Source organism: Chelonia mydas, chromosome 1 (assembly GCF_015237465.2).
Source record: "Chelonia mydas isolate rCheMyd1 chromosome 1, rCheMyd1.pri.v2, whole genome shotgun sequence".
In the NCBI taxonomy this organism is placed as follows: domain Eukaryota; kingdom Metazoa; phylum Chordata; order Testudines; family Cheloniidae; genus Chelonia; species Chelonia mydas.
In genome coordinates, this window is record NC_057849.1 from 184112233 (window position 1) to 184124423 (window position 12191).

Here is a 12191-nt window from a genome sequence, read left to right on the forward strand (position 1 = left end):
GTTTTGATGTATTTAACACTATTTACATAAACTGCAGTTTGCATTTAAAAACTAATTATAGATTTAGGGTCCAATCCTGCACTTCCAATCCAGGCAAAACTCCCAGTGCAAATCCACTGTTATCACTTGCTAGTATTCCCACTGTTAGTTGGTTCTCCTCCTTGTTGCCCCCTCCTTTCTCTGCAGCCTTTCAGCTCTCCAACCTCTCTCTGTCCATTGTGTGGGTCACCTTCCTTTTCCCTTTCTTTCCCTCCCCTCCATCAAATCCCCCTTCTAATCCAACAATTCCCTTGTCTCCCCAACCTTCAGTCCCCAGTGCCCCTTCCCTCCAAATTCCCAAAAACCTAAAATCAATTTTGGACTATAAATGAAACAATATATAACAAAGTCCCTCCTCCTGCCCCCCTCCCCCCACAAACATCTGAGACCCAATGGAAATGACATGCTGTATATCTGCTATTACTCCACTCACTTTAGCTTTGTAAGCAGTATCCCTTTGTATTGTCAAAAATAGCTAAATGCAGTCTGAAGGCTTGGAGCACATATAGTATTAATCAGTAATTTCAGCAGAGTGGATACTCTTATTTTTCTTTTGCTGGGAACAAGTCATAAAAATGCAACTCTTTCTACTGGCCTCTTAACTACTGTATAACATACCAGTAGCTATTGGTGCAAATCATTCAGTATTTTTAAAAACAGTAGTATATTTCCCCGCCTTAAGTGTTAAATGATTAGGAGCCCTGTATAAGTCAATACAGCTGATCTTATGCAAGTTGAGTGTATTCACAATTTGTAACCCTCCCTTAGCACTGTAGTGAAGACACATGCATGTGTTATTTCTGATCTTTATTTTGGAGCTATTGAAAATGCTTTTGAGTCTAACTTTCGACATCCCTCTGTAATCAACCCTCATAAGCACCGAAACTCCAAGATGTGACCTTTTAGGTCAAAAAAAGACCCACAGAGTGGACACATGATCAGATTTGTAAAGCTTTCAGCTGTAAGTCTCCAAACAAAGCAGAGATTTACAGACCCTCCATTTAAGCCAGTCATTTGTAATAGTTTTGCTCTTTAATGTCTACAACTTTATTATGCGCTTTAGAAGCAAAATGACTGGCATGTGATAAACATTAACTCTGAGAACCAATAAGTTTCATAATTACTTTTTCCTCCTGGATATCCTGTAACTGTCCCAGTTGCTTCAATACTGTGCAGCCTACATGCCCTCAGCTCTGCTATCACAGAAGTCAATGCTGATTCCCCAAAGAGTCATGCTGCACCTACATAATCAACTGATTCTTCCTCTGCCCGCCCAACTGCCATCTACAGTCAGGCTGGTCCACAGTTAGCAGTCAGGGCATTGGGAAGGATGCAGTGAGGTACCCTGACACTCCATAAGTGGGGAGACGGTTCCTTCTTAAAGGGGCAATATTGCATCAGGGGGAATCTCCCAGATGAAAGCTCAATGATTGGGGCTATCATGCCAAAAATCTCCACTTGGCAATTAGGAACAGAGAGATAAAAAGGGATCTTCTCACTGACTCCAAATCCTCTCCCTCCAAATAATTAAGGAACCTATTCTGTCCTTCCCCTGTTGCAGCCACACAGGCCTAGGTGGTCTGACCTAGCAGCCACAGCTGAGCTACTGTTAGTCACAAGTCAGTAGTCAGGGAGCAGGGATCAGAGTAATGGCTTAAAGCCAGGATCAAAAGGCAAGAGTCAAGGTCAGAGTTAGGCCAGGGTCAGAGATGGCTACCAGGCTGGAATCATGAGGCAAGAGTCAGGGTCAGCATCAGGCTGGGGTCAGAAATTGGAAATCAGCAAGTGATGCGAAGTCTGGAGTCACAGAACCCTGCATAGCTGCCCAGACAACTTCCTGGAGCACTCTCCATGGTGAAATAGTGACCACGGGCCAATCAAAAGGCCACAAGGTGCTGTCACTCTGGACCTTTTGGGCGGTACTTCCTGCAGTTCCCAATCTCCACAGTGCTCTTTGGATGTGGCTCTGCATTGTCTCCCAGTGATGATGTGAGAATGTCATCTGCCCCACACCTGGATTCTAGTCTTGTGGATCCTTACAAGAATTCTTATAGTTTTAGGGCTTTTATAACTGCTAAACATCTAAGACTGGAGTCACCTAGGCGTGGCCAAGGATCCGTGTCAAAAACTCATATTCATCAGTTCTCCACCCACAGAACAGATGCAGGTTAGTTTGACCCCACCCCTCTATCCCAACATACTCAAACATCCCCTGTTGGCCAGGTGCAGAGAGTTCATGTGGCGACCTAGCAGTAACTTGCTCCTTATAACTACATACATTTGCTTCAGTATTTGGTTCAACGTGTCTAGAACTGAACTTTTCTCCCAAAATCTTTGGACTCCCACACTTCATTATCATTGCTGACTGTTCTACCTCCACCACCTCCCTGGGAATCCAGGTTCAAAATCTCAGACTCATTTGCAACTCCTCCAGGTCTCCCTCTAAAAACCAAATAATATCATCCTTTCCTCTACTCCCTACTCCTAAATATCTGGACAGTGTCTAGATAATAACTTTTCTTAAAATATAACCTCTTTATACTTGCTACATTCTAATATAACTGAAATGCCTATGATAAAATTCATCTTGCTCTTCTGACATTCCAACTACGTCTCCCCATCCTTGTAATCCCTTTATTAACTTTGTGTTGTACTGCATCAAGTTCAAGCTTCTAATCCCCAACTTCCAGTCTCTTCACAGTTTCACATCTGTCTACATTTTGTCTCTAATTTCACCCTTCTTTCCCTCTCACTCCATATATTCCTCCCAAATCCTCTCCCGTAACTGCTCCCCTTTTCCCTTCCCACACTTGGCTGTGCATCTCATTTCATGCTGCCCCCACACTTGGAACAGTCTCCCTTTTCCTGGCAGCTAAACATCCTTCCTCTTCCATATCTTTCCTTAATCAGTTCTTTTCCCTTGCTATCTCTGAACTGCTGTTTTCCCCACATATCATACTTGTCTGTCTGACTTAAGCTGACCAGGATAGAGATCCTGGGCCAAGTCATCCCTTGAGCAGTTCAACTGAGTCAATGAAGTTACACAAGGTAAGAACTAGACCCCCTCCCCAAAGTCTTATGCATTTGTAAATCTCTATGTGCTCCTGGGAGTCAACACAATCCTCTGGCAACTTTCCCACGTGTGTTGCTTCATTTACGTGTCCTAAGGAGACATAAAACACTCTCTATCATACATCTGAATGATACAGTAGTTGTTATCCAGGGCTTAGTTCCAATTCCCAGGGCTTAGATATGCAATGTGCTTTTGATATGATTCCCACCTGGCTGCAGAGCGTGTTTATCAGCACTGGCAACAATTCAGAAAATGGTGAATTTGTGCAGTTCCATCAAATTTTTAAACAGGCTTTAATAGCTTTACCAAATAAACTTTTGTCATCAGCTGAGGATATATCTAATGTCTGCCTGGTTCTGCATTTATGCTTCCTATCTAATGCTTTGGGAAATGTTGTTTTATGTTCAACTACAGATTTGTCTTGCAAAATCCTACTTAAATGAAAGGTTTCAGAGTAGCAGCTGTGTTAGTCTGTATTCGCAAAAAGAAAAGGAGTACTTGTGGCATCCGATGAAGTGAGCTGTAGCTCACGAAAGCTTATGCTCAAATAAATTTGTTAGTCTCTAAGGTGCCACAAGTCCTCCTTTTCTTTTTACTTAAATGAATCATTCCAATCAACCTACAGAACATTCTATAGCAGTGAATCTTAGTGTGCTTAAAATGTTATAGGCTGGTGGAGAGGATCAGTTAACTCAACAAAAATATCCCTCTCAGAAGGTCTACACTAGAAGCACCACATCTTAACTTACAAGTTTTCAGAATGTGCTAGATACAGCCAGAGAAAATAAGTATTTTACTTTGCCAAAAAAATGTAAAAGCCTAACATTTGGCTATAGCTCAGCCCTTTGCAATTGAAGCAAAAAAAATCTGCTTCTGCACAAGCTTTCTCCATTTTGAGCACCAAGTAACTGTTTTGGTAGAATTTTCTGTATTGCTTCTGAGATCCTTCAGCTCTATCTTCAGTTCTCACTGGTTACTCTACCCTTTACATCTGAGTGAGCTCTAAACACTGAGTTAATGTTCTACTTTCCAGAAAGCAAATAAGATTTGACACAAGTATATAATGATATCTGACTGCAAGTGACAAAGATTCTATTTCAGTTTTAATTGATTATATGTTTGAAGTCAATAATTAGTTTACCAGAAACTAGTCGGCCTAATTTATATCGTATTGGCTGTTGACAGGTTCTTTGGATCATTTTTCATGAAACCCAACTTCTCTTTGCTATAGTGTATTTGTTGTTATTATTTTACTAAGCATTGTACGAAGCACAAAGAACTTTACACAAATTCCTCAAGAATCACATTGCAACTAGGTATTACACAGACATATAATTCATGTTTTCATCATTATGTGGCAGGCACTCAGATTTTTATTTTTGTCATTGAATTATGTCAGCTGTCAACTTCTTCTTTAGTGAACAGGACTCCATATAATGGATACCAAGTAATTTCATAAAACATAATAGAAATTACTTTAGTTCATTTTAAACAGTGCTGAATGATACTGTTTCACAATAGTTCCAAGTGCTTCCAGATCCAAGATTCAAGTATTATATACTCGTGTATTATGCCATCAGAACAGACTAGGGATGTGTATCTTTTTCTTTTACAGTAACAGACTGTGTTATCTCTAGTAGTGCTCAGATTGGAAACAAAATACCAGCAGTTGCCCAGTAGCCTCAACTGTTCCACCCCCCTTCTTATCTAAAGCAGTAATAAGCAGGGGATATGACATAACCATTTACCCTCCTTCTGCCCCCCCCATCCCTAAAGCACTTGTCTCTAGAACACAGCTACTGCAGAATGCTCAGCACACACTTTTATACAATTGTTTCAACACTACTACTGATTTAAAATCCTTACATTGGCTCCTCTTAAGACTCCATATCACTTTGAATTTTTTGTTGTTGTACATATTAATTACTAAATTATTTTTGTACTCCAGATCATTAGACATATGACCCTTGTCACTAAATGGGCAGAATATTTACAATGGTTGTCATTTTAAACAATCTGTTCTTTGAGCAGAACATAACTATGGTGTCTGTGGGTAATGTTGGCTCTACAATGGCAACTATGGTAGTTTGCCCTCAGCCTAATCTTGAACCCCATGGATGATGGGACATTATGTAACTATGATACTTGATTGTGGTATTTATTTCCAGCTCAATTTTTAAATGCCCAATCTGTTTTTTGGTTCAGAGAAAAAAAATTGCTGCCTTAACAGTCCCTACAAAAGGTACTGAAATGCTGGCTTTCTCCTACTGGGAAAGGAGTGTGCCTCCAATAAATAAGAGTGCAAGTGCATGTTGTGTGTGAAGCGAAAAGAGAGAGTATTAGTTATGAGCTTTGATGTTGTTGCCTCTCTTGCTGCAGATAAATAAGAAAGGGAACCATTAAATTTAGCAATGGCATGTGGCCTCTTTTCCCCAAAGATGACTTTCTGACTAGTGAGGCCACATTAGATGGATTTACAACATGTACTTTACAACTTCATTTTATAGAACTCTCTCCAAGTCTTCATTTTTCTCTTTCCCTCCCTTTTCCCCAACGTTATTTAATGTAGGCTTCTACTGCAGCATCTAACCTCTAGCTGACAGGAAGGGTGAGGTTGATGGCAAAGCTGCTCTGGGAATTACATAATAATGGCTGTTGCCTCCAAGAGCAATATACTCAGAGACTTCTTCCCTCCAGAAACTTATCTTTCACTTCTTTTAGCCTCTACTAGACTTGCCTTGGGGAATTAAAGTTTGGTAATAAATCCTGGCCTTATAGTTTACAGTATAGTCTGCTACTGTTCATGCATCAAGATAGCTCAACAAATTATTTTATATAGTCTTTAAAAATACTTTTTTTGAGGAAGAGGATTAATTGTTTTACAGTGTTTTGGTACATGATGCTTCTCAGTATTGAAATCTAGCTTTTTCTATGACCACTTATTGTTTTACAATGAAAGAGAAAATAATGGCATAGGCTTCTAAGCAGGAGCAGGGGCCTTTCAGAAAGAGGGACTACACAAAAATGAGGAATTTAGTTAAACAGAAATTAAAAGGTACAGTGCCAAAAGTGAAATTCCTGCAAGTTGCATGGAAACTTTTTAAAGAAACCATAATAGAGGCTCAACTTAAATGTATACCCCAAATTAAAAAACACAGTAAGAGAACCAAAAAAGTGCCATCGTGGCTAAACAACAAAGTAAAAGAAGCAGTGAAAGGCAAAAGGCATCCTTTAAAAAGTGGAAGTTCAATCCTAGTGAGAAAAATAGAAAGGAGCATAAACTCTGGCAAATGATGTGTAAAAATATAATTAGGAAGGCCAAAAAAAGAATTTGAAGAACAGCTAGCCAAAGACTCAAAAAGTAATCGCAATTTTTTTTTTTAAAGTACATCAGAAGCAGGACGCCTGCTAAACAACCAGTGGGGCCACTGGACAATCGAGATGCTAAAGGAGCACCCAAGGATGATAAGGCCATTGTGGAGAAACTAAATGAATTCTTTGCATTGGTTTTCATGGCTGAGGATGTGAGGGAAATTCCCAAACCTGAACCATTCTTTTTAGGTGACAAATTTGAGGAACTGTCACAGATTGAGGTGTCATTAGAGGAGGTTTTGGAACAAACTGATAAACAGGACCAATGGTATTCACCAGGAGTTCTGAAGGAACTCAAATGTGAAATTGCAGAACTACGAATTGTAGTTTGTAACCTATCATTTAAATCAACTTCTGTACCAAATGACTGGAGGATAGCTAATGTGATGCCAATTTTTAAAAAGGGCTCCAGAAGTGATCCTGACAATTACAGGCCGGTAAGCCTGACTTCAGTACTGGGCAAACTGGTTGAAACTATAGTAAAGAACAAAATTGTCAGACACATAGATGAACATAATTTGTTGGGGAAGATTCAACATGGTTTTTGTAAAGGGAAATCATGCCTCCCCAATCTAATAGATTCTTTGAGGGGGTCAGCAAACATGTAGACAAGGGGGATCCAGTGGATATAGTATACTTAGATTTTCAGAAAGCCTTTGACAAAGTCCCTCACCAAAGGCTCTTAAGCAAAGTAAGCTGTCATGGGATAAGAGGGAAGGTCCTCTCATGGATTGGTAGTGGGTTAAAATACAGAAAACAAAGGGTAAGAATAAATGGTCAGTTTTCAGAATGGAGAGAGGTAAATAGTGGTGTCTTCCAGGGGTTTGTACTGGGACTAGTCCTATTCAGCATATCCATAAATGATCTGGAAAAAGGGCCAGAGCAGAGACAAAAGGGAATTGTCTTTTGTGAGCTAGAGTTTTCTCTACCTAAAGGCAGGGTAGTTAACCTCCTGCAGGGAAATTCACAAGTCTTCACAGACCTGAAGTTGTTTTTATACCTAAAAGCAACTAGAGAGGTTTTCTGTCTATTTGCCTGGAGACAAAGGTGTTAGTTTTTTTTTTTGGGGGGGGGGGGGGGGTGTTGTTGTTTTTTTTAGGATTTTGATTTTTTGAACAAGAAGTACAGATCTTAAAAAGGAAACTTTTTTTTCCTTTGGGCTGCTGATAAGCAGGTTTTTGGCTGAAAGCAGTTAGAGTTTTTTTTCTCTGCTTTGGGGCCAGAGCAGAGACAAAAGGGAATTGTTTTTTGTGAGCTGGAGTTTTCTCTACCTAAAGGGAGGGTAGTTAACCACCTGTAGGGAAATTCACCAGTCTTCACAGATCTTAAGAAGGTTTTTTTTTTTTTAACCTAAGAGCAACTAGAGGGGTTTTCTGCCTATTTGCCTGGAGACAAAGGTGTTAGGGTTTTTTTTTTGTTTTTTTTTTTTTAGGATTTCTCTGTAGGCTGACAATCACTATCAGAGAACATAGGTATCCGGACAGCACAGCAAAATTTTACAAGCCAAGGGTTTTTTTTGTTTTGTTTTCTTTCTAACTCTCAGGTGTAAAGTTAGTTAAAAACAGAGAGGTTACGATGACAGACTCCACGGTTCAACAAAAGCAGGAATTAGCCAGATTTGAGGCTGAGGAAAAACAAAAGGAACATGAAAGACAGATAGAACTCATGCGGATGAAAATGGAGGAGAAGGGAAAAGAGAGGAAGCATGTGGAGGAGGAGAAGGAAAAAGAGAGGAAGCATGCACTGGAGATGGAGAAGGCAAAGGCTCAGCAGAATATACCAACAAACCCTAGCAACCCTTCTCCAGGTACCACTTCCCATCCCAGAAAGTTCCCCACCTACAAGGCAGGCGATGATACCGAGGCCTTCTTAGAAAACTTCGAAAGGGCCTGCCTTGAGTACAGCATCTCTACAGACCAATACATGGTAGAGCTGAGGCTGCAGCTCAGTGGACCCTTAGCTGAGGTGGCGGCTGAAATGCCTAAAGAACACATGAACCAGTATGAACTGTTTAAAACAAAGGCGAGAGTCAGAATGGGGCTAACACCCGAATATTCCCATCGGCGGTTCAGAGCCCTAAGGTGGAAACCAGACGTGTCATTTACCTGACATGCCTACCACATTGTGAAACATTGGGATGCCTGGATATCAGGAGCAAGTGTTAAATCTCCAGAAGATTTGCCCTTCCTAATGCAAATGGAGCAGTTCTTAGAGGGTGTTCCTGAGGAAATAGAAAGATACATCTTAGACGGGAAGCCCAAAACTGTAATCGAGGTGGAGGAGATTGGAGCCAAATGGGTGGAGGTGGCAGGAAAGAAAAAAACTGGTTGCAGTTGGAGCAGACACCAGAAGGGACAACCTCAGACCACACCCTACTACCGGGGGCAGCCCAAGGCCCCAACTACCCCTCAAGGAACCCTCCAGACACCTTATCGTCCCGCCACACCGTTCTCCAGCAACCCACCTCGCCCCAGTGACCTGTCAGCTGGATGATGTTTTAAATGTAACGAGCCGGGGCATGTAAAGGCCAACTGCCCCAAGAACCCCAACAGACTACAGTTCATTGCACTGGAATCACACCAGAGGTCCTCAGGCCCAGATACCTCCCAGATACCCTTGGAGCGGAGGGAAACTGTGAGTGTGGGCGGGAAGAAGGTCACTGCGTGGAGGGACACCAGAGCACAAGTGTCTGCTATCCATGCTTCCTTAGTGGACCCCAACTTAATCGACCCAGAGGTCCAAGTGATGATTCAACCCTTCAAGTCCAACTCTTTCAATTTGCCTACAGCCAAGTTGCCTGTCCAGTACAAGGACTGGTCAGGAACGTGGACTTTTGCAGTCTATGATGATTATCCCATCCCCATGCTGTTGGGGGAAGACTTGGCCAATCAAGTGAAGCAAGCCAAGAGGGTGGGAATGGTCACCCGCAGCCAGGCTAAACAAGCCGTCATGCCTAGCTCTGTTCCGGAAACTTTTACCAGGACCCCGTCAGAGGTGATGGACCCGGACACCGGGACGATGTCTGCAACAGCAGTAGTGGATCCAGTCCCAGACAGAGCCAGAACCAGAACCGGTGGAACAACTAGCACCAGACCCATTGCCAGCACTGAATCTAGTACTTGCAACCCCAACACCAGAGGGCCCCACCGAACCTGAACCGGCAGCAGCCCATAACCCTACACAAGAGGCTCAGCCGGAGCCTGAACCCCAACATAGTTCACCAGTGGAGAGCGGTTCACAGTCAACGGAAACAGCCCCATCCCCTACATCGCTTCCAAAGGGACCAAGCCGAGGTCCACAATCCAATGAGGAACTGATGTCTCCAGCATCAAGGGAACAGTTCCAGACCAAACAGGAAGCAGATGAAAGCATCCAGAGAGCTTGGACGGCGGCACGGAGCAAGCCACCGCCTCTCAGATCTTCCAATCGATCCAGGTTTGTTGTAGAAAGAGGACTTTTATACAAGGAAACTCTTTCTGGTGGACACCAGGAAGACTGGCATCCTCAGAGACAGTTGGTAATTCCAACTAAGTACCGGGTCAAGCTCTTGAGCTTAGCCCACGATCATCGTAGTGGCCATGCTGGGGTGAACAGGACCAAAGACCGTTTGGGGAGGTCATTCCACTTGGAGGGACTGGGCAAGGATGTTTCTACCTATGTCCGGTCTTGTGAGGTATGCCAAAAAGTAGGAAAACCCCAAGACTAGGTCAAATCCCCTCTCCAGCCACTCCCTATCATTGAAGTTCCATTTCAGCAAGTAGCTGTGGATATTCTGGGTCCTTTTCCAAAAAAGACACCCAAAGGAAAGCAGTACATACTGATTTTCATGGATTTTGCCACCTGATGGCCGGAAGCAGTAGCTCTAAGCAACACCAGGGCTAAAAGTGTGTGCCAGGCACTAGCAGACATTTTGCCAGGGTAGGCTGGCCCTCCGACATCCTCACAGATGCAGGAACTATAAGGATAAGTGCAGGGTCCTGCACTTAGGACGGAAGAACCCAATGCACCGCTACAGACTAGGGACCGAATGGCTAGGCAGCAGTTCTGCGGAAAAGGACCTAGGGGTGACAGTGGACGAGAAGCTGGATATGAGTCAGCAGTGTGCCCTTGTTGCCAAGAAGGCCAATGGCATTTTGGGATGTATAAGTAGGGGCATAGCGAGCAGATCGAGGGACGTGATCGTTCCCCTCTATTCGACATTGGTGAGGCCTCATCTGGAGTACTGTGTCCAGTTTTGGGCCCCACAATACAAGAAGGATGTGGATAAATTGGAGAGAGTCCAGCGAAGGGCAACAAAAATGATTAGGGGTCTGAAACACATGACTTATGAGAAGAGGCTAGGGAACTGGGATTGTTTAGTCTGCGGAAGAGAAGAATGAGGGGGGATTTGATAGCTGCTTTCAACTACCTGAGAGGTGGTTCCAGAGAGGATGGTTCTAGACTATTCTCAGTGGTAGAAGAGGACAGGACAAGGAGTAATGGTCTCAAGTTGCAGTGGGGAGGTTTAGGTTGGATATTAGGAAAAACTTTTTCACTAGGAGGGTGGTGAAACACTGGAATGCGTTACCTAGGGAGGTGGTAGAATCTCCTTCCTTGGAAGTTTTTAAGGTCAGGCTTGACAAAGCCCTGGCTGGGATGATTTGATTGGGGATTGGTCCTGCTTTGAGCAGGGGGTTGGACTAGATGACCTCCTGAGGTTCCTTCCAACCCTGATATTCTATGATTCTATGATTCTAACTAATTTCCTGGCAGGAACTATGGAAAGCCTTTGGGAAGCTCATGGGGTAAATCACTTGGTTGCCACTCCTTACCCCCATCAAACAAATGGCATGGTGGAGAAGTTTAATGGAACTTTGGGGGCCATGATACGTAAATTCGTAAATGAGCACTCCAATGATTGGGACCTAGTGTTGCAGCAGCTGCTCTTTGTCTACAGAACTGTACCACATCCCAGTTTAGGGTTTTCACCATTTGAACTTGTATATGGCCACGAGGTTAAGGGGCCACTACAGTTGGTGAAGCAGCAATGGGAGGGATTTACACCTTCTCCAGGAACTAACATTCTGGACTTTGTAACCAAGCTACAAAACACCCTCTGAACCTCTTTAGGCCTTGCTAAAGAAAACCTACCGGATGCTCAAAAAGAGCAAAAAGCCTGGTATGATAAACATGCCAGAGAGCGTTCCTTCAAAGTAGGGGACGAGATCATGGTCTTAAAGGTGCTCCAGGCCCATAAAATGGAAGCATCGTGGGAAGGGCCATTCACGGTCCAGGAGTGCCTGGGAGCTGTTAATTATCTCATAGCATTCCCCACCTCCAACCGAAAGCCTAAAGTATACCATATTAATTCTCTAAAGCTCTTTTATTCCAGAGAATTAATGGTTTGTCAGTTTACAGCCCAGGGAGGAGACGACGCTGAGTGGCCTGAAGGTGTCTACTACGAAGGGAAAAGTGCTGGTGGCGTGGAAGAGGTGAATCTCTCCATGACCCTTGGGCGTATACAGCGACAGCAGATCCAGGACCTGTGCACTAGCTACGCGCTGATGTTCTCAGTTACCCCAGGACTGACTGAACGGGCATACCACTCCATTGCTCACCCAACCTTACCGGGTGTCTCCTCAAGCTAAAACTGCTATATAACGGGAGATCCAGGATATGTTACAGATGGGTGTAATCCGCCCCTCTGGCAGTGCACGGGCATCTCCAT

General features: G+C 43.3%; 1 protein-coding gene across 1 annotated transcript in view; it reads right to left on the reverse strand.

The window, feature by feature from the left end:
- EPHA6 (EPH receptor A6) overlaps positions 1–12191 on the reverse strand; it is an 833227-nt gene that overhangs the window by 83826 nt on the left and 737210 nt on the right. The gene's annotated exons all lie outside the window — the stretch shown is intronic.